The 23859-nt window shown below is 34.2% G+C and overlaps 1 protein-coding gene, 1 long non-coding RNA gene and 1 pseudogene across 3 annotated transcripts in view; 2 read left to right on the top strand and 1 right to left on the bottom strand.

The window, feature by feature from the left end:
* The window catches only part of ATRNL1 (attractin like 1), a 786052-nt gene that overhangs the window by 572472 nt on the left and 189721 nt on the right, over window positions 1–23859 (top strand). The window lies entirely within an intron of this gene.
* The window catches only part of LOC144301069 (uncharacterized), a 72762-nt gene that overhangs the window by 43580 nt on the left and 5323 nt on the right, over window positions 1–23859 (bottom strand). The window contains exons 3-4 of one of the 2 annotated variants that reach the window (XR_013367800.1): window positions 10817–10957; window positions 8449–8737 (exon numbers count right to left, since the gene is read on the bottom strand). The exons of the other annotated variant lie outside the window; for it this stretch is intronic. This is a non-coding gene — a long non-coding RNA (uncharacterized LOC144301069). Of the gene's footprint in view, window positions 1–8448; window positions 8738–10816; window positions 10958–23859 lie in introns of those variants that run through there. 2 annotated transcript variants of the gene reach the window in all.
* Window positions 20858–22364, top strand: LOC144301068 (FUN14 domain-containing protein 1 pseudogene; annotated as a pseudogene).

Here is a 23859-nt window from a genome sequence, read left to right as displayed (position 1 = left end):
TCTGAAACTCTTTTCTGCTTTTGAAAAAGCCTAAAACTATTTTTTTGTTTTAATTCACCCTATATATCACTATTTATTCGCCACTTATATAATTAATATAAACATTTTTTCTCAATTTCCTTATAAATGTGTTTCTCAGGCTGCATTTTTTTCATCCATATTGCTTACTCTAGAGCATGACCAATTTTCATAGTCTTTACTACAATATGCTGTAAAATACTCATAATGTTTGTGCTGTCTCCTCTCATATTTACTTAATCTATCATCATAGGGAGCATGGCTGAAGCCTTTAAGTGAAGCAATCGATTATACAGCATTATGTTTAGCTTCCACAAGCAGAAATTTCATTTTCTCCCCTAGGAACCTTAATTCTGGAAATGAGCATTCCATTTAGAGTCAGAATGTTCATTTATTAAATGCAAATTTATTTTAGCTTATATAATACATATTTAAATGATAGACATATAGAGAAACAGTAAAATGTATAAGGTGTTTTATTAGCATCTGTGATGATTTTAAATATAATAAAAAATGAAACTGATTTGAATTACAAATATTGCTGAAAAACTTTCAAGATGAATCACAGAGCTCAAATGCAAAGTTGATGTTCTTAAATTAATCAGTTAGTTAATATGTCTAACAAACTGAACTATAATACCATATTATTGGAGCAACTTTGCTAAACAGATCTTATGCCTTTTAAATATAAGAACATAGTGAATTTCAACCGTATTCTTATGGTTATTTATTTTATTTTATTTTATTTCCTCTTTTATCACTGGACACAATGACCCAATGATTCCAAAATAAGGAAAATTCAGTATTTTTCTTCTTGTTCATTTCTGTTTGTCCTGTTAATTGTATTTAGAAGCACCACGTTAGCATTTACTGTGTTTCTTTTGTCTGTCACCTTGAGGTAGTATCTGAACATTACAGACTCCTATATAAATTTTAAAAATTAGTAAAAATTAGTCTTCATGCTTTTTTAGTGAAAAAGTGAAGTATGAAAACAATAAAAGACATATAAACAGTAGCAAGTAAACAAAAATTATGCTTTTTAATCTAAATCACCTTCAAACTTATAATTAATATTGTCACTCAGAATATGTTTAAAACTGGTATTTTTAAAATGCTCTATCAGCTTTCATACATTCTTTTTGTTGGAGAATATCTGTTAAATCAAATTATTAATTAGGTTTAGACCTTAGTAACATGTACATCTCTAGATAAATGTTATTTCAGAATTGGAAGAGGAATAAAAAAGAATGAAATCCAGGCCAAAAATGTAGTCCTTTTACCTCTCTAACATTAAGAACATTAAATTTGAAGTCAGAAAACTTCATTTCAGCTTTAGTTCTACTTTTTACTTATATGTATGTGACCTTCAGAAAGTAACTTAAACATTTGTGAGCTTCAGTTTCCTCATTTATAAAATAGAGGTTAGAAATACCTTCTATGCCTATAATTCAGAGTTCTTTTTGCATCAGATAAGGTTTGCTACATTTAGATGGCAAATGCAACATTGCTCTCTAAACATACAGTATTCTAGCAGATTTGCTGTCCAACATTTTCATTTATACATTTTTAATAATGATTTATTGATTATCCTCAATGTGCAAGGAACACTGCCAGACACTAGGGAAATAAAAGTATGTAATATAATACCCAACCACCTGAAATTCTAGTGGGGAAAACATGAATACATAATAAAAGACTTTAATTTCAGTCATTGACTTTAATTGACTTGTTGGTTGAGTGTTTTCTAGGTACAAGTAATTATTATATTGGCAAGAGATACCATAAATATTTAAAAGAAAGATCAAAAAGGAAATAGAATTAAGAAGCTAGATATAGATCAAATTACTTATGGAAATTTAGCATATAAAAAGTGGCATATCAATCAGTGGGGGAAAAATGGGCTTCTCAGTAAATGGTGTATGTTTCTAGAAAATAAAAAAACAAAGATGAATTTTACTCTATAATTTCAGGGTGGCCAAAGTTTCCCATGACTCAAAATCTAGAAGCAATAAGGATTAAAAGACTAATAAGATTGACTTTATACAAAATATTTAAAACTTTCCATGCCCCAAAATTTAAAAGGTAAAATGAAAAATATGAAAATATTTGCAGTTTATACGTGGACAAATGATTGATATACCTAGAATATGAAGAGCTTTTAAAATGAAAGGGAAACAGAAAACCAACAAGTCTATAAAAAATGGACAAGAGATATAAACAGTTCACAGGAAAAGAAATTCAAAGGGCATAGGACATGGATCTATATGTTCAAATTTACTCATCATAAAAATGTTATGAAAATTAACTGACATTGCCATTGCTTGCAAATGAGATTTTTAAAAATCTGAAAGATTGACCACATACTTGTAGTAGGTAGAATATTGACTCCCAAAGATGTCTATATCCTAATCCCCAGAACTTCACATGGCAAAAGGGACTTTGTAGATATGATTAAATTGAAGATTGTGAGATGTGAAGATGATTCTGAATTATCTAAATAGGCTTAATGTAATTACCAAGATCCTTATAGTGAAAGAGGAGACAGGAGAGTCACTCAGAAGAAATGTGATGAGGGAAAGAGAGGTCAGGATGTGACTGCTGGCTGTGAAAACAGAAAGGGGCCATTGGGGAAGATCTAGAAGATGGAAAAAAACAAGGAAACAGATTCTCCCCTAGAGCCTATGAAAAGAAAAGAGTTCTGCTGACATCTTACTTTTAGCCCAGTGAGACATATTTTTTGACTTCTGATTTCCAGAACCATAAGATGATAAATTTGTATTGTTTTAATCTATTGTTTGTGGTAACTTGTTACTGTATCAGTAGCTAACTAACACAATTCTCTTAAGAGGAAGGTTGTGAGCAAACAGACACTTTCATATCTTGTTGGAAATGGAAATTGTACAATGACTTTGAAGAATTTTGCTATATTTACATATATACTTTCCCTCAGATCCCACAAACCTTTCTCTGCACTGTCAAAAATATAAAAAGATATGCAGAAGGCTATTGTAGCACTATTTGTAATAGCAAAAAAAAGGAGTGATAACAGCTCAAATATCCATCAATAGTGGACTCGTTGAATTAAGTGTGATACAACACTGTACTATCCAGTTATTAAAAGTAGTATTTCTGTGTTTTGCTATGAAATGATCTCAAGCATTATTGTTAAGTGAAAGTAGCAAGATGAAAAAAAAAAGTACGTTTAGTAACTGACTGGCTAATAAATAAATATAAATAAATACACATATTTTCTTTTAAAAATTTATTTGTGTGTGTGTGTGTGTTTGGTGGTTATTGATAGGGCTGAAAAGGGAATAGCATGAAGGGAACAAGGATAGATGGTAGCCCAGTATTTTGTAGATCTGACCCTGGAACTGTACCAATGCCATAAAATTATAAAGCAGAATTAAATAAAAATGAGAAAGAGCACAATCCACCCCCCACCCATCCTTGCCCATTAACCTAAATAGTGATGGAGTCAATGGCAAAACTACACAGAGAGAACCTATTTCAAGTGATTTTTAATACATAGTACTTGACTATATATCCTTAGTGAGATATATTCTTATGACAAAAACAACAAAGAAATCAAACCTATTCTGGGTTCCTGGCTGGCTCAGTCAGAAGAGCATGTGACTCTTTGTCTCAGGGTTGTGAGTCAAGCACCACGTTGGGTGTAGAGATTACTTATATAAATAAAACTTTTTAAAAAATCAATTTTTATTCATTGTATTTTTAGATAGAATATATAATATTATATATTTATAATGTACTGTAGCACAAAAGTAATTAATTATCAATATCATTAGGTATTAAGATTTTCAATATATACAAAAACTCAAAGAAGTTAAGCAAAACAACTTAATTTGAATTGCTATATTTTTTCTGTTTAAAAAAGTTTTCGGGATCCCTGGGTGGCACAGCGGTTTGGCCCTTGCCTTTGGCCCAGGATGCGATCCTGGAGACCCGGGATCAAATTCCACGTCGGGCTCCCGGTGCATGGAGCCTGCTTCTCCCTCTGCCTATGTCTCTGCCTCTCTCTCTCTCTCTGTGTGACTATCATAAATAAATAAAAATTTAAAAAATAAATAAATATAAAAGTTCTCAGTAGGGAGGGCACATTGATGCTATTTTATACAAATTCCCCTTTGTTAAAGATGTGTTTCCCTGCTTTGGGGAATCCTGTTGGCTATTTTCAGCTGTCTGCCCCTTCCGGGATTACCACAACAGAAGAGAGCTGCCTTGCCTAAGATCATGACCATTCCCAGGGCAACTGGAATGTAGGAACTGATCCTTGAAGGAGTATAAAAACCTGGCCTCCTGGCCCAACTTGATTATTGAGAGATCATTCTAGCTCCAGATACCCACATGGGTCTGCCACCCAGTTTAACCCTTTCTCTCTATCTAATGAGGGTTCTTTTCTTTATCTTTTTTTTTTTTTTTTTTTAAGTTCATAAGAACTCTGTCTCCCAGGGAGTCTGCTTCTTTGGGAATAAATCTATTACACTGAGCTGTGTTACCTAAAATTTCCTAGGACAATGACCAACTCAGTACCAGTAAATATCTCCTATGTTCAGAATGAGATCTCTAAATACCATTCCCCAGCAGGCATTCTTAGAGAAGTGTCTGTTTATAAGTATGGGACAGGCAAAAGACAAGGAAGCCATCAAAGACTTTTGTGGTCATGTTAGAATAACTCAGGAGCCAATTTGAAGACATTCTCATAGTTCAAAGATAGTACAGTTTGAACAATTAACAAAACTCATGTTAACAAAAGTTATTACTACTACTAATTAAAACATGTCAGAAATGTTAAAACTTATGAATTTATAAGGATAATAAAAATCATGTATGGAGAATGCTAGCAAGTAATTATTTTGAAAATTGATAAAGGGAAATAAATCTTTAGCCTCCTTTTCCTATAAAACCCATTTAAAAACTCTTATTAGTAAACTGAGAATAGAGGGGAACTTCCTCAACTTGATAAAAAAAAATCTACAACCAGCATCATGCTTAATGGTGAGAAACTTGAAACATATCCACTAAGATCAAGTATAAGGTAATGATGTCCCCTTCTAACCAATTCTTTTCAACATTGTACTGGAAGTTGTAGCTAATGCAGTATGACAAGAAAAGGAAATGAAAGGTATACAGATTGGGAAGGAAGAAATGAAACTCTCTTTATTTGCACATGATATGATTATCTATGTAGAAAATCCAAAAGAGGGGATCCTCAGTGGTTTAGTCAGTTAAGTGTCCACCTCTTGATTTTGTCTCAGGTCATGATCTCAGGGTCATGAGATTGAGGCTTGCATCAGGTTCTCTGCTGGGCATGTGGAGTCTGTTTGGGATTCCCTCTCTGACTCCTTCTCTTCCCCACCCTGCTCATGCTATTTCTCTAATACTGATAATAGTAAATATATAAAATAAAGAAAATCCAAAACAATCAACAAAAAATACTTATGGAATAATAAGCAATTATAGCAGGATTTTTTTTAAAGATTTTATTTATTCATGAGAGACAGAGAGAGAGAGAGAGAGAGAGAGAGGCAGAGACATAAACAGAGGGAGAAACAGGCTCCATGCAGGGAGCCCAATGAGGTACTTGATTCCGGGACTCCAGGCACTAAACTGCGGAGCCACCCAGGGATCCCCTATAGCAGGATTTAAAGTTGCAAGGTTAACATGCCAAAATAAGTTGCTTTGCTATAATCCCAACAATGAACAAGTGGAATTTGAAATTAAAGATACGATAGCATTTACATTACTGCCCTCAAAATGAAAACGTAGGTGTAAGTCTAACAAAATATGTACAAGATCTGCATGAAGAATACTATAAAACTCTGAGGAACAAAATAAAAAAGAATTAAATAAATGGAGAGATATTCTGTGTCCATGGATAAAAAGAATCAATATGTCAAGATGTCATTTTTCCCCAACCTGTTCTATAGATTCAAAGCAATCCCAATCAAAATGCCAGTAGTTAATTTTGTGGATATTGACAGACTGATTCTGAAGCTTGTGTGGAAAGGTAAAAGATCTAGAATAGCGAACAGAATACTGAAGAACAGAGTTGGAAGCCTGACACTACAGAGTTTCAAGACTTACTACAAATCTACAGTAACCAAGACTGTGTTTTGGGCAAAAGAATAGACGATTATATCAATAGAATGTAATAGAGAGTCCAGAAATAGATCCACATGAATACAGTCATTTGATCTTTACCAAAGGAGCAAAGACAATGCAAAGAAGCAAAGATAGTTGTTTCAATAAATGGTGCTGGAACAACTGGAACAACTGGACATCCACATGCAAAAAAAGTGAATCCAGGTACAGAGGATATTTGTGAGAAAAGATTAGTGAGTGAAAACCAATAAGAACCATTGCTTTAAATGTTAGCATAGTGAAGTTCTAATTAGTTAATTAGTGAGGTTCTGATTAGTGTGTTTTGTTTTATACTAGAAGTAAAGATAATAATTTTTAAGATATTTTATGATGTCAGTAATATTTGAGTTAGTAGAATTTTCTAATTGTGAACATATGGAATTATTCTGATAAAAATGTAAAGAAATAAAAATGTGAATATTAGTCATAATAAATGTAAATATATATATGATTTTTTCCATTTACCTATTACATATGATTTGTTCTATAATGCTTCTCACAAACACTGCTCACCACCCTACCCTTTTTACCAAAAAAAAAGAAATCAAAACTAAACTAAATTTGTACTAAATATATTTGTGTTGGTTTTCATTGGTTTTGGTTTTGTTTGTTTTTAAGATTTATTTATTTATTTGAGAATGCAGGAAGAGGGGCAGAGAAGGAGAGAAAGAGAGAATTGTCAAGCACACTTGCTACTGAGCATAGAGCCACATGCAGGGCTCTACCCCAGGACTCTGAGATCACAACCTGAGCCAAAATCAGGAGTCAGACGCTTAACTGACTGAGCCACTCATCACCGCATATTGGTTTTGGTTTTGATTTTACAAATAGTAATTAAATTTTTGAAGGAAAGAAGTTTACTTTTATTTTTTCTCTAAGTAGATTTAGTATCATCTCATAGATGTTTTTTATAATTACATGACATTTCTTCCTTCTAAAAAGCAGTATATGAATGAAAAATATAAAAATATATATTTTTTTATATTTTTCATTGATGCTGGATTGTATTTTATTTTATTTTATTTTTAAAGATTTTATTTATTCATAGAGACACAGAGAGAGAGAGAGAGGGAGAGACACAGTCAGAGGAAGAAGCAGGCTCCACACAGGGAGCCCGATGCGGGACTCAATCCCAGGTCTCCAGGATCACACTCCGGGCTGCAGGCGGTGCTAAACCACTGCTCCACTGTGGCTGCCCCCATACTACTTTTCAGGGCATATCATTTCTGTTATCCTATTAATCCTGCTTTGAAAAAAGATAAATATAAATGTGCTATCATTAGTGTAATTTAAACACCTTTCTTTTGAAACAAAACATGTATTTGATATATATAACATTACAGTTTCTTATTAGATATGAATAAAAAATGCATGTTTTATATACTGAATTAAAGATAACAAAAACAGAGAAAGTAACTGGAATTTTTTGTCCTACTTGTCTGAAAGGTTATCAAGTAGTAAGTAATGCCAGCAGAGCATGAAAATGACCAGTAATTCAAGAATAAATTGGACAAGATATAGTTTGTTGTATTTTTAACTACAGAAGGCTGGTCAATAGCTGTACTCAATTTACTGTTGTTCCTCCCTGGAAAGCTCAGTTTGTTAGCTTTAGGATAGGCTCAGTCAATGGATTCTTTTTTACTAAGAGAAATGATCCATGGGAGGTCCCCTAAGGAGTAAAGTCATGAGAAAACACAGGCAGCCTTTCATGCCATACAGCACAACTAGGGAAGTTAAGAATCTGACCTATTTGAGATAGAGTTTCAAAGACCGTGCATTTGGAGCTCTTTTTTTTTTAAAAAAAATCAATTCACATTATCAAAAGAAAGCTAAAAATGATAGCAAAAGGCTGTTTTTATTAGAAAAACCTTTATTATAATAATACATTATTTGAAATGCTTGAAATAGGCTTCAAATAATACTAAAATACATATTAAAGAAGACAGTAATTACACTTTGTTAGTTTACCTGTTTGTAAGTACCTTTTGCCATCTCCTAGTAGAATAATTTGAGGGGTAAAGAAGACACAAAGACTTGGGTGAGACAAGCAGAAACACTCATTCATTAGTAGTATGTGATTTGACTTAGAAAAAAGGGTGCAGAACCTGGTGATCTCTATGTATATATGTATGTATATATGTGTGTATGTTGAAAAGACACACAAAAAAACTAATTTATCATGTTAAATACCGCTGACAATTAAATTCTGCATTTGGGTAAATAAGAATAAAGAGCAATGTCTTTTTGAAAGCATTGTTTTTGTTGTCGTTGTCGTCATCATTATCATTATTATTATTTTCTCTCCTATTTAAAAAAAAAAGAATTGAAGTGATTCAGAATGAAAGGGACAGACAAAATAAAAGCACAGTTTTTGTTGTTGCTGCTGCTGGATTTTGTTTTTGTAGTTTTGGGGGGGTTTAGTTTGTTTTTAGAAAAGAGTGGCATAGTAGAATAAACTTTGGAGTCAGACAGGCTTGGGTATAAATCCTAGCTTTTTTCTCTTATGTTCATCATGGGTAGATTCATTCAGTTCTTTGAACTTTGCTTCCTGAAACTGAAACAGGCACAGTAGTGATTACCTCAGGATTGTTGCAAGGATTAAATGAGCTTAAACTGGTAAAACATCTAGCAGAATATCTAGAACAAAGGACAGGCTCAATAATGAACATTTCTTCCCTTCTGGTTTTCCCTTCCCTAAGGAGATGGAGATTTCAAGGAAGCTTGCCTAGAAGGGCTCTTTTCTCTCTCTTCCATCGAAGCATTATCTTTGAAGGATGTAAGAGCCCAGCAATGAAAAAGTATCCAAGTTTTATATGAAGAAATCAGCATTCATTTATTCGTTTATTTATCAAACTGTTTCTGAGCACCTACTCTGTGTAAGACACCTCCATAACTGTGGAGGGTATGAGAAGCAGTTGCAGCCCCAACCCCACCAAGAAATACCCTTGGTTTTTGGAGAAAGGAATCTTGAAATGTGGGGTTGGGGGAAGGGCTGATTGGCTCAGTCAATGAGATGTCTGGCTCTTGGTTTCAGCTCAGGTCATGATCTCTTGGGTCTTGGGATGGAGCCCTGTGTGGAGCCCTGTGCCTGGCGGGAGTCTGCTTGATTCTCTCCAGGTGTCCCTCCCTCCATTTGTGCTCTTTCTCTCTCTCAAATAACGAAATAAAACAAAAACAAAAACAAAACCCTCAATTTTCTTCTTCCCTCCTGTTTTGAAAACCCTTAGTAGATATGTCATTAGATCTGAGAGTTATATTCAACCTGGCTCAGACAGCAGTGATGACCTCTTCAAAGAGCTGCCTAACCTTTTGACAGATTTGCTAGGATTTGTATGACCTTATCCATGACAATTGAAAATATACAGATGCGACAGTTTAATTCAATGCAGAAAACCTAGTACTTCCTAAGTAATAATGAAAGTTCAAGACTAAGAATTTATTGCTAGGATAGTCAATGTGAAAACAAATGACAAAATGGTATAGAACTCAGTATCTGAAAAAAAAAAGTCAGGACTTACAAATTCTTTTTTTAAGGATCAATTTGGGGACTGAAACTTACTATTTAATTTCGCTTGATTATAACATAAGTTAGGGAAAAAGAGTGGTTTTACATCCCATCTAAGGCTAAGCCTCTCAAAAAATACTGTATAAAAATAAAATAAATGCTTCTATACTTTAGAAAGTAACTCAGTAATTTTTATTGACAGATTCTAAGTACAGAAAAAATTTAAATGTGAACAGTTAATCACTAAAATCATTCTGTAGGCACTTCACTTTTTAATTTCTATAGTGGGTTTAGAAAATAACAGCTTATAATTTTTATTTTTTATTCATTCATTTTTATTTTTTACGTTTTAATTCTTTTAAAGATTTATTTATTTGAAAGAGTGAGACAGAAAGAGAGCACATGGTGAGGGGCAGAGGGAGAGAGAGAGAGAGAAATAAACTCCACTAAGTATTGAGCCTAATTTGGGGTCACTCTCACAATCCTGAGCCTTGAGCCTAAATCAAGAATCAGATGTTTCACTGACTGAGCCACCTAGACACCCCTATTTTTTATTTTTAAAAGATTTTATTTATTTGAGAGAGAGAGAGAGAGAGAGAGAACACATAAGCAGGGGAGAAGGGCAAAGGGAGAGGGACAAACTGACTCCCCGTTGATCAGGGAGCCTGATGGAGGTCTCATTTCCTGGACCTGACCCAAAGGCAGATGCTTAACTGACTAAGCCACCCAGGTGCCGCATTTTATTTATTCAAGTTTAAAACAGCTTTATTGAGATATAATTCACATACCATGCATTTCATTCATTTACACTGTAAAGTTCAACAATTTTTAGTCTATTCACAGATATGTACAGTTATCACCACAGCCAGTTTTAGAATATTTAGTCCTCTTAAAAATAAAAAACTTTGGGGACGCCTGGGTGGCTCAGCGGTTGAGTGCCTGCCTTTGGCCCAGGGCGTGAACCTGGAGTCTGGGATTGAGTCCCACGTCAGGCTCCCTGCATGGAGCCTGCTTCTCCCTCTGCCTGTGTCTCCCCCGCCACCCTCACATGAATAAATAAATAACATCTTAAAAAAAAAAAACCTTGTTCCCTTTAGCTATCACCTCAGTCGTCCCCCCATTTCTTACCCTGGCTGCTCTTGTCCATTTGTTTACTGACTTCTCTAAACTAATTTTGCAAAGATTTTATTTCTTGTCGTGTTTGCTCCTTCAAGCCTCTGTTCTGTTATCTCAGCAGTCAGGTAATGACAGGAAGATACTACTCAATGCCTAGAGACAAAAAAGAAAAATAACTCCCTTGGTCTTTGCATACTGGCTCTGAGCTAGGATACTCCATCAATGCTAAGCCAAACTGACTACAACTCTGCCTTAGCCTTCACCTCCTGCTAGTGTGGAATTGAGATCAACCTCACGTATAAGTGGAGGGTCCTTTCAGGTCTTTTCTGAGCATAGGTCTGACCCTGGCCATGCACACTACACTCCAGATTCCCCCAAAGTGCTCCAGAAGTCTTCACAGCTCCTCTCCCAAGAATGTTACCATAACTTTGTAATATAGTTTGAAATCAGGGATAACACATCTCCAGCTTTGTCCTTCTTTCTCAAGATCGTTTTGGCTAGTTGTGATCTTTTGTGATTTTATATAAAAATTTTAAAGTTCTTTTTTCTAGTTTTGCTGAAAATGCCATTGAAGCTTTGATAGGGATTGCTCCGAATCTATAGATTGCTTTGGGTAGTATGGACATTTTAAGAATATTAATTCTAATAATGCATTAGTATGCATTATCTTTCCATTTATTTGTGTCATCTTCAGTTTCTCTCATTAATGTCAAGTTTTCAATATATAAATCTTTCACTTTTTGAGTGAAATTTATTCTTAGATATTATTCTTTTTGATGTGATTATATATCAGATTGTTTTCTTGATTTCTCTTTCTGATAGTTCATTATTAGTGTATTGAAACATAACAGATTTTTGTATATTAATTTGGTGACATGAGTGTTTACTGAATTTACTTCTTAGTTCTAACATTTTTTGGTAGAATCTATTATTTTATATTTATAGTATGACATCTGACAGTTTTACTTCTTCCTTTTGAATTTGGGTGCCTTTTTTCCCCTTGATTAATTGCTTTGGCTAGGATTTCAGGGACTATGTTGAATAAAAATAGTGAAAGTGTGTATCCTTATCTTATTCTTGATCTTAGAGGAAAAACTTATAGCTTTTCACTGTTGAGTATGATATCAACTGTGAGTTTGTCATGAATAGTTTTATGATTAGGTGTGTTCCCTCTATACCCACTTTGTTGTTGTTTTGAATCATAAATGTATGTTGAATTTTGTTCAGTGCTTTTTATGTATCTCTTGAAGTTATAATATAATTTTATCTTTAATTTTGTTAATGTGGTGTATCAGGTTGAATGATTTAAAGATGCTGTATCATCCTTGCATCCCAGGAATAAATCCCACTTGATTATGGTGTATAATCCTTTTAATATATTGTTGAATTCAGTTGCTAATATTGTGTTAGGGATTTTTGCATGTATGTTCATCAAGGATATTAGGCTGTAGTTTTGTTTTGTTTTGTTTTGTTTTGTTTTGTTTTGTTTTTTATGCTGTCCTTGTCTGGTTCTGGCATCAGGAAAATGCTGGCCTTTAAAGTGAGTTTGGAAGCAATCCCTTCTCTTCAATTTTTTGGAAGGGTTTGAAAAGGATAGGTATTAAATCTTTCTGATTGTCTGGTAGATTTCACCAATGAAGCCATCTGGTCCTGGACTTTCATTTTGAGGAGGTTTTTGATTACTAATTCAGTTTTTTTTTACTAGTAATTAATCTATTCAGATTTTTTCTTCATGATTCAGTCTTAGAAGATTATAAGTTGCTAGGAATTTACCCATTTCTTCTAGATTGTCCAAATTGTTCATGTATAAAATTGTTCACAGTATTCTCTTATAATCTGTTGTATTTTTGTGGTATCAGTTACAACTTCTCTTGCATTTCTCATTTTATTTGATCCCTCTTTTTTTGGTGAGACAGCTAAAGGTTTGTCAATTTTGTTTATCTTTTCAAACAACCAGCTTTTAGTTTCATTGGTCTTTTCTGTCATCTTTTTTAGTGTCTATTTCATTTGTTTCCACTTGATCTTTTTTATTTCCTTTCTTCTACTAAGTTTGGGCTTTGTTCTTTTTTTTCTAGTTCCTTTAGGTGTAAAGTTAAGTTGTTTATTTGATACTTCTCTTGTTTTTTGAGGTAGGCCTATATTGCTATAAACTTTGTTCTTAGAACCACAGTTGCTGCATTCCATAGAATTTGGCATGTTGAGTTTCTCTTTTCTTTTGTCTCTAGGTATTTTTTTATTTTTCTTTTGATTTTTTTTGTAACCATAGAGCTATACAGTAACATGTTATTTTCCATTATTTGTGGGTTTTTTCTTGTAATGTTTTCTAGTTTCATACTTTTGTCGTCAGAAAAGATGTTTAATGTAATTTCAGTCTTCTTAAATTTGTTGAGACTTGTTTTGTAGCCAACTTGTGATCACCCCTAGATAGTGTTTCATGTGTGCTTGAGAAGAATGTGTATTCTGCTGTTTTGGGGTGGAGTGATCTATACGTATCTATTAAGTCTATATTGTCTAATGTATTGCTTAAGGCCAATGTTTCCTTACTGATTTTCTGGCTGGATAATTTATCCATTGATGAAAGTGAGGTGTTAAAGTCTTATACTATTATTATAGTGCTGTTAATTTCTTCCTTTAAATCTGTTAATATTTGCTTTATATAAATTGGTACTCCTATGTTGGCTGCACATGTGTTTATAAATATTATATCTTCTTGATGCATTGACCCCATTATCATCATACAGTGCCCCTCTTTGTCTTTTATTAAAATGTTTTTTTAAAGTTTATTTTATTAGTATTAATATGATGACACCAGCCTTGTTTTTGTTTCCATCTGCATTGAATCACTTTTTCATCCCTTCACTTCCACTCTGTACCTGTCCTTACTGCTGAAGTGAGTCTCTTGTATGTACAAAGATTTATCTTGTTTTTCTTTTTTTTTAATCCATTCAGCCACTCTGTGTCTTTTGATTAGAGAATTTATACCCTTTACATTTAAGGAAATTATTGACTGATTGGAATATGCTTATTGACATTTTGTTGATTGTTTTCTGGTTGTTTTTGTAGTTCTTTTCTTTCTTCCTCTATCTCCCTTCCCTATAGTTTGATGGTTTTCTTTACTGTTATGTTTAGATTTCCTTTATCATTTTCTTCTATATTTACAATAAGTTTTTGCTTTGTGATTAGTATGAGATTTACATATATCATATTATGTATATAACAGTCTATTTTAAGTTGAATAGCAGCTTACATTTGAATATATTCCAACCCCACTCACATCTTGTTTTTGATGTCACGATTTACATCTTCTTATTTTATGTATTCCTTAAGTAATTATTATAGTTTTAGTTAATTTTACTATTTTTGTCTTTTAACCTTTATAGTGAGGTATAAATGATCAACCCACTATCTTTACTATAAATTTATCTTTTCCAGTGAGATTTTTACTTATCTATGTTTTCCTGTTATTAATTAGTGTTTTTTTTTTTTACAGCTTAAAGATATGCCTTTACTGTTTTAATAAGATTGGTATACCAGTGATGAATTACTTTAGCTATTGCTTGTCTAGAAAACTTTTTCTTCTCTTTAATTCTGAATGATAACCTTACTGGGTAGAGTATTCCCGTTTCAAGTTTTTTCCTTTCAGTACTTTGAATTTGTCATGACACTCTGCCTGCAAAGTGCCTTCTGAGAAATCTACTGATAGCTTTATGGAGTTTCCCTTGACTTAACTGTTTGTTTTCCTTTTGCTGCTTTGAAAATTCTCTCTTTAACTTTTGACATTTAATTATAACGTGTCTTGGTGTGGATCTCTGGGTTCATCTTATTTGGAACTCTCTGGGCTTCCTGGATGTGGATATCTGTTTCCTTCCCTGGATTGGAGAAGTTTTCAGCTATTATTTCTTCACATAAGCTGTCTGCCCCCTTTTCTCTTCTCATTCTGGAACCCCTATAACATGAATGTTATTCTACTAGTTGTTGCATAGGTTCTGTGAATATCTTCATTTTTAAAAATCATTTTTTTCTTTTTGCTGCTTTGTCTAAGTAAGTTACATTGCTTTGTCTTCCAGCTTGCTGATCTGTTCTTCTCTTCATCTAGTCTACTGAATATCTTTCAGTTCAGTTATTGTATTCTTCAGTTTTGTGACTTCTGTTTGATACTCTCTCATATTTTCTGTCTCTTTGTTAAAGTTTTTACTATATTTATCCATTCTTCCCTACTTCCCACTGAACTTCTGTGTTCAGTGAGCATCTTTATGATCATGACTGTGAATTCTTTATCAGATATATTACTTATCTCAATATCATTAAAGTCTTCTTCTGTGATTGTATCTTATTCTTTTATTTGGAGAATACTTCTGTTTCTTCATTTTGCCGGACTCTACATTTGTTTCTATGTATTAGGTAAAACAACAACCTCTCAGTCTTGAAGAGGTGGCTTTGTTTAGGTGATGAACCTTGTTCAACCTTGTTCTAGTTCTTAGTTGTCTCTCAAATCTCCATGACTGTTTAAACTGCCTGATTTATTCTTGATATAGAACTCATTGGTGAGGGTGTGCCAATACCTGTCAGTGTTGCACAGGGAGAAATCTCATTTATCATCTAATTTCAGGCTGATTGGAAGTCAGATTCTCAGGCAGCAGCTTTTAAAGCATATGAATATATACAGTCCTGTGGGGCTGCAGTTGTAATCCCTGCTGGCCTGCAGACCAGGAGATTTAGAGCTATCCCCTGGGTGACAGTTGCAAAATTCTGGGCTCTAGATAAGTGTATAAGCCCCCTTTTGGGAGGTCTCATCAAGCTGTAGCGGGATGTGTAAGGATAGAATCTCTCTGTTTATGTTCTTTGTGAGCACTTCCTTAGCCTCTAGATGAATGGGAAAAATGAAGCCTGTCCCTCAGGCTGAAGCTGCAGGATAAGTAAATAGGCCTTTTTCCACTGGAAGACTGGATATGTTTCAGTCTATTGTCTGTGCAGTGCCTTAGGGGTGGTAGCCTGCCAAGAACTTTCTTCCAATTGTTACATTCCTATGGAGTTCAAGAACCCATCATAAGCCTGCTATTATGGTAAGGTTGCATATGCAAAGATGAATAAAATTCAGGCCTTACCCCTTAGGCACTCATAATCTGTTGAGAGAGAGACAGACACACTTGACTGTGACATAATAATAAGGAGATGTACATATTTTCTGGAACAGAGAGAAAGAAGAAACTAATTATGATCATAGGAGAAGAGGAGTAATTGTTCCAGTGAAAGCAAGATTATTTTAGAATTGTTTCAATATCTGAGCAAGAGTTTAGGGGGAAAAAAGTAAGAGTTCCTTAGACAAGAGAGGGCGTTTCAGAAAGGTAGTCAAGCGGGAGCATGGTATACTTGGTATAGCTGCATATAGACTCCAAGAAAAATGGTGAGAGGCAGAGAAAGGGAGTAGTGGAGGATCACAAAGAGTCTTACTCCTGTAGGCAGTGAGGAACTGGAGAAGATTTTAAAGCACAACAAATCTGTATTCTCAATAAATCCCTCTCATGATGTTATGGGGAATAAATTGAGAAAAAGAGACTGAAGGCAGAGAAAGATACTAGGAGCCTGTCAGATAATGAGAAAAGAAATGGGAGTAAAGTAAGGCTGTTTATTCATTCATTTATTCATTATGTCAACAAATATTTGATTTCCAGCTATATGCCAAACACTGTTAAAGGCACTAGTAATTCAGTACTGAAAAAGCAGACAAAATTCCTGTTGTGAATTTTATATCCCAGATAGGAAAGAATTCAGGGACTCTTTTCCCACCCTTACCCAGTTGTTTGTCTAGGACAAGGGGGATTTTTTTTTAAGATTTTATTTATTTTTCTTTTTTATTTTATTTTTCTTAATTTATTTTTATTGGAGTTCAGTTTGCCAAAATATAGCATAACACCCAGTGCTCATCCCATCAAGTGCCCCCCTCAGTGCCCATCACCCAGTCACCTCAACTCCCTGCCTGTCTCCCTTTCCACCACTCCTTGTTCGTTTCCCAGAGTTAGGGAGTCTCTCATGTACTGTCTCCCTCTCTGATATTTCCCACTCATTTTCTCTCCTTTCCCCTTTATTCCCTTTCACTATTTTTTGTGTTCCCCAAATGAATGAGACCATATAATGTTTGTCCTTCTTTGATTGACTTATTTCACTCAGCATAATACCATCCAGTTCCATCCATGTCGAAGCAAATGGTGGATATTTGTCATTTCTAATGGCTGAGTAATATTCCATTGTATACATATACCACATCTTCTTTATACAAGGGGGATTTCTAAGTAAACCTTTGATTCATGTTGTATTTTTTAAGAATTAAGATGCTTTCATGTGTTTGGAGTATGTGTATAGATATAGATATAGATATAGATATAGATATAGATATATGGATGAATGATGCATAGATAATATATGCATATATATATATACATGTCTATACACATCTATATACACATTGCTATATACATCTATATATTTAAGTATGTATATTTTTTAAAACTTCTGTGTCATGAAGACCCTTTTAGAAAAAATATTGAACTATTTTACTAGGTAGGTATTCAATGCCTATTATATAGCATTCATATTAAAAAATCAAAAGATACAGAGTAGGGTAATAAAATGAGAATTAAGCCATTCTCTCACCTTGATCCCCTAACCACCCATTCATCTTCCTAGAGGTAACCAGTATTTTCAGGATTTTTGTGCTTCCTTACAGACATATTTCATACCGATGTTAATATCAATGTTCTCTTCTCTATAGATGCAGGGCTCATCATTTTGCTAGATAATTACATATTAGCACCTATGAAACTACTTTTTTATGGCTGCATAGTGTTCCACGGCATGACAATTTATTTAACTAGTCCCTCACTGATATACGATTAGGCTTTTCCCAATATTTATCTATTTAAAAACATGCTGCAGTAAATATTCTTGTCCATATCTTCTTATTAACCATCCTTTGCCCCCCACTCTAAAATTCATATCATCTAATGCACTATGTATTTTCCTTATTTGTTTCATTTTCAGTTCCTACACCTACCCTGCACTAGCATGTTAATTCCAAACAGCAAAGATTTTTCTCAGGTTTGTTCCCTGATATAATCCTAGCTTCTAGAGTAAATATTCAATGAATATTTGTTGAATGAATGAATTGGCACATGTGTAATTATATGTAGGAAAAAGTAGTAGAAGTAAAATTTCTAATTCAAGAGGAATATGCATTTATGATTTGACAAAGATCCCCAAGTTGATCTTTATGCAGCAGGATATCTCAGCCTCGGTACTGTTGACATTTTATCCCTGATCATTCTTCCTTGGGGAGGCCTATGCATTGTATGATGTTTAGCAGCATCTCTGGCCTCTAAGCACCAGATGCTACTAGATGTGATAACCAAAAATGTTTCCAGACATTGCAAGTGTCCTTGGTTAAAAAATTCTACCTTCTACCATCTTAGACTCCCATCAACAGCTATGGTAATGACTGTTTCCTACAGCCTTGCCAAGACCCTAAACATTTTCCTCTTTAAAATATGATGGTAAAAACCAGCACCTCATAGTTTACAAGCTTCCATATGAATTCACATTTAATAGAACTTTGGTATGATGAACCCCTGGCATCATGCACTACAGTGATTAAAGGAAGTTTGGCTTTCCATGGTAGAGAGGAAGAGAGGGAATATATGAAGTCCAGAATCATCTCGGAAAAAAATGCTATTATATGCCCTTACTTTTCTTCGTTAAAATGTCCAAGTTTTTTTTTTTTTTTAAGATTTTACTTATTCATGAGAGACACACAGAGAGAGAGAGAGGCAGAGACATAGGCAGAGGGAGAAGCAGGCTCCATGCAGAGAGCCCAATGTGGGACTCGATCCCAGGACTCCAGGATCACGCCCTGAGCAGACGCCCAACTACTGAGCCACCCAGGCGTCCAAAAATGATGTTTTACAAATCCTTTCTTTTTATTTTTTATTTTTTTTTCTACAAATCCTTTATTTTCAGACTATTATGACTTCATGGGCTGAATCTTTATATAGAATTATATAAATTGGCCTTAATTAATGAACAAAATTTAGAGTTGAAAGATGAGGATTTGAGTGCAGGTTTTCCTAATTATTAGTTGTGTTACCTTGGGGAAGTCACATAAACTCCAAGCTGCAATTTACTCATATAAAAATTGTGGATAATAACATTTGTTCTGTCTATATCACTGAGTTATGATAAGAATTATTATTTTTTTAGATTGTGAAGCTTTTCATAATGGCAAGGGCGTAGGATAATTATTATGAAGGCTTTATTACCCACTGCTTTATCTTATGACTCATAGTGTCCCGAGAGTTTATCACTTCTCAGTGCTTGGGTAATCCCTTCTAACTGTTATCACTCATTTATTTATTAAACATAGACATTTTGTACCTTACCATACCTTTCCTCCAGCTCTATAGTCCTAAATCATTATCGTACAGTTTTCCTCATAAGTGAGCAAGTCCAAGACAGACTCATCATTCATTGATTCATTCAGTGAACATTAAATAAAGCCCCATTATCTTCCCCCCAGCTGACTTTCCTTTTGAACAGCTCCATTTTTGTCAATGCTATTATTAATCTAGTCTTAAGGGTAGGAGCTTTGTAGTCATCTACCTTGCCTGTGTTCCCTGTTTTATTGATCCACTTTCCATGACCAGACTTATTATGATAGAGTACCACCTTTTTCAGTTCCCTCTCACTGATTTTTAAGCTTATGAGAGCTGCCTGTTGGCTACCACATAAAATCCAAGTTATATTTTACTAGCGCTCATTATTACTGTCACCCATTCAATCTTGTAACTACTTTTCCTTTCATTGCACCAGGCCCGTTCCTGCACCTATGCTTTTATTCATAATGTTCTCTGTCCTACAGTTTTCTTTATCTGTTCTTTCACTTATCAACCAGAACTATCTTTCAATGCTTACATCATTCCTATTACTTCTTATCCTTCTTTGCCAGTTTCACTTAGTGTACCGCAGGATCTCAAGCCTGGCTGCACATCAGAATCACTTTACAAGAGTTTTGTTTGTTATCTTGGTCCCTAATCCCAGGGCCACCCTCTGAAGACTCTTAATTCTTAGTGGGGCTTAGTCATTGTAGTTTTGACACTGACAGGCTTGAACATTCTTGTGGATATTGTAATTATTTTGTTTTTCTCTTCCCAACCAAGAAGTTGTAAGTGGTGGTAAGAATGATGAAGATACATGGTCAATAATTGGTTGTTTGATCAATAGTTTGAACATCAAAGTTTTTCATATTCATTTTCTGCAAAGCCTGTGATTTGTATCCTATCTCCTCCAACTTCTGGTGCTATAACTTAAATTGCTTATTCTCTTTTAGCCTCATGTATCTCCATGTGTAAAATGACAATAATAACATTTAACTTTCTAAGTGTTATGAGAACATGTATGTGCATATAAATTATCCATCATATCTAATAGTTGATAAATAATGGCCACTTTTGTTAGTATTAACATTATATTTTCTCTGCTCTTCTGGAGATACTGGGAATTTCCCCTCCCCCCCTTTTTTTGCTTACTTTAAGATATGCTATTTTATGACTTGGTAGATATGCTTATCTACATTACTATTGGAATTAGGAAGACAGGATAGCAAGGCCCTATCAAATAATTGTGCCATTTTTGTCCTTTAAATCTAATTACATTCTCTCATTTCAAGAAGCAAATGAGTGTCTGTTTTTTGACCATCCTTTCATTGATTGTTCCCTTGGTTATAGGAGAATATGTGCTGTTACAGTTTTTCTTGTCAGCAGCAACTCTAAGCCATGTACATGATAAATTTATGCATCCTATTCACTTCACCTGACATTGTCAAGTGGCTTTTTCTTCTTCCTAACTGCACTTTAAAGGAAGATTTTAATTTATTAATTTAGCTCACTTTATTGTACAGTTTATAATTAATTTTAAAGTAGGGAATGGTAACATTATTCTATTAAATTTAGGCTCACAATATTTATTGTGCTCTGGTGAGAATTAGCAAGAATGCATAGTCTTTTGTTTTCAACAGAAGAAGGTTGTTACATGAATTACCTTTATTAAGTTCTACATCTTAAGTGAGTCATTTTTCATCTTTTTCTTTTCTTACCAATGAAAAAATTAAAACTGCACTTTTAAGTAAAAAATACAGATGTATGAAAAACAAGTATTATTTAATAACTTGTCTCCATTACATTAGATGAAAATAATAATAAAGGAATTAACCAAGGTGATACATTGTCAAGCATAATACGGGAAAAGATGTCCAGAGCAATTAAATGGGGAAAATCATTTCTTCAAGCATGGACATTTATACTCATTTTCACTTTCAAAGTTGTAAAGGTAATTATGGAGGCCAACTCCTCTTACACTGTAACTAGAAACTATGCGGGTATGTTTGGAATGCTTATTATCATGGCAGTTGTTCCCATAAGCTAATCAAACCTGAAGACCCAGCATTGCTCAACAGTGCACATTTTCAGTTTCCAAAGCTGTTGTAGCTGAAATTTATGCAGATGTCAACAATACTGAGGGCTTGGGGTTGAAATGAAAGTGCTTGAAACATTTTGTGAATTATCCTTCTTACAGTGGATATAGGGGGTCAGATGTATGTTTGATTCTCATCTGTTACATGAATGTATTGATACTTCATCAGTTGTTGGAAGGATTAAATGAACTCAGCATGGGCACTGACACATAGCGTTCAGTACATTGTAGTAAAGGAGCATACTGTTTCTAGAAGATGGTATGAGGAGAGGCATAACCCAGATTGTGTCTTCTCCAAGAGTCTATATTTTTCTATTTGTGATTTATAGTGGGTTTCAAATGGGAGTTCTATGGGGAAAAAAGGAAAAAGGTAGTGGAGAGAGGAATACGAGCAGAGCTGGCCACAGCGGTATTATGGCAACCTGGAAGCCCCTTCCCCATGAGCATGAAAGGGATGAGTTGAATCTTATAAAGTGTCGGATTTAACTGAGTATACGAGAAGACACTACTGGTGCAATCGAGTGCTTGGCTACAGTTCAGAATCTATGGTAGAAAAATTCTCAGTAGTCACCCTGATTGCAACGGGTGGAGTGACTGGCTGCTATGTAAGATTTTTGTTCCAGAAGGATGGAAAACTTGCATCAACCACGGTAGGTGGTGGCTTTCTTCTTCTTCAGATTGCCAGTCACAGCAGCTACCTGCGAATTGACTGGAAGAGAGCTGAAAAAGATGTAAACAAAGCAAAAAGACAGATTAAGAAATGAGCAAATGATGCAGTACCCAAAATATAATTAAAGAAGCACTAGAATTTATCAAATAGAATATTTGATATCCAGGGGACTTGTGGGAGGCTTTTTGCCAGGCCTTGCATCTTAAGGATATGATGTTCTATCCCAGTGGAGTCCCTGGTAAGAAGAGAAATGGTGGCAACAAGGTGTTTCTCAACATTAGTCACCACTAGATTCTCTGGGGCCACGAGAAACAGCTAAATGGACAATACTAAACTCATATAGTGTTTTGCCATTGAAGTTTGACAAACTAATATCTGCTGTAAAAACAATCTATGTGGTATATATACAATAGTATTCCTGAGAAAAATATGGCTTTCATTATTTTTTTAATTTTCATTTGTTTTTAAATTAGCCTATAAAATACCACCATTTGCTACAGATACATAGAGAAGAAAAATGTGTTTGATGTGGATTTATTCCCAGTGAAATATTATCTTTGTTTTATTTAAATAAAATGTTCTTCATTTTGCTTTATAGTGTAGTGCCAGTAATTAAAAATTTGTATTATAACTTCAACATTAGGGTTATCTTTTTTTTAAAGATGTGTTTACAAACTATAATGCCCTTTTATGTAAGGATTTAGAAGTAATAGAATTATTAAAGATATTAATCACATTTTATAGAGAGAAAAGAAAGCAAGCAAGGGCTCTTTGTTTCAATTAGTCATGATTATCTCTGAATTTGGAGTTATTCACAGCTGGTTTCACATTTCAGATGCATCACCTGATAGTTGGATGTTTTAGGTTATATTACTTATCTGAGCTCAGTTTCCTCATCCATAAAATAAAAATAATTATAGCAGCCTCATAGCGTGGTTACAAGAATTTAATGAGATCAATACATATGAAGGGCTTTCCTGCACCTAATACATTTTATAAGCACTTTTTAATTAGTAATGGTTATTATTCCTATTTTTACTACTAAACATAGTGTCTTGGGTTCTAGATTTCTTTGCATGTGTGTCTTAGAACAAAATGGAAGAGTCAAACAGCTTTTGCTCAAGAAGTGGATTGGCTTTGAAGTGAATGAAGCTTAAGTGTAAAGGCCCCTTATATGCACAGGACCTTTGTAAATACTGGTATTTAATACTGTATTCTTAATTTTATATTATTTTTTCTTAAAGAGGGATTCTAAAACTCTAAAAGTTCTAGGTTCCATAAAACCTGGATCAAGGTTGTACTGCCCTGAATGTTATTTGTTTTGTTTTGTTTTGTTTTGTTTAACTGAAAAATTCAAAGGGAAATATGTATGAGGAGGTCTAAAAATTTATGCCATCTAATGAACACATTGATAGCAGTATTACTATTTTAAACCCAAATCCAATAAATTTTTAAAATCTTCAAAATGAAGCTGTAAGTAAAAATGGCATATTAGACGCAATGAAGATTAGAGGTCACTGGAGCATGGCAGTAAAACTCTAAAGATATGTAATCAATGATATGGAATTGTCTTATTTTTTTATACTCAATATTTTCTAAGCTGTCTTTCTTTTTCTTTTTTTAAAATATTTTATTTCTTTATTCATGACAGAGAGAGAGAGAGAGAGAGAGAGAGAGGCAGAGAGGCAGAGACACAGGCAGAGGGAGAAGCAGGCTCCATGCAGGGAGCCTGATGTGGGACTCAATCCTGGGTCTCCAGGATCACACCTTGGGTTGAAGGCGGCGCTAAACCACTAAGCCACTGGGGCTGCCCTACTAAGCTGTTTTTCATAAAGAAAGAGAAATTTTAAAAAAGAAAAATAGTTTG

Source organism: Canis aureus, chromosome 29 (assembly GCF_053574225.1).
Source record: "Canis aureus isolate CA01 chromosome 29, VMU_Caureus_v.1.0, whole genome shotgun sequence".
NCBI lineage: Eukaryota > Metazoa > Chordata > Mammalia > Carnivora > Canidae > Canis > Canis aureus.
Note: the sequence above shows the minus strand (reverse complement) of the source record. Positions and strands in the feature narration are given on the sequence as shown.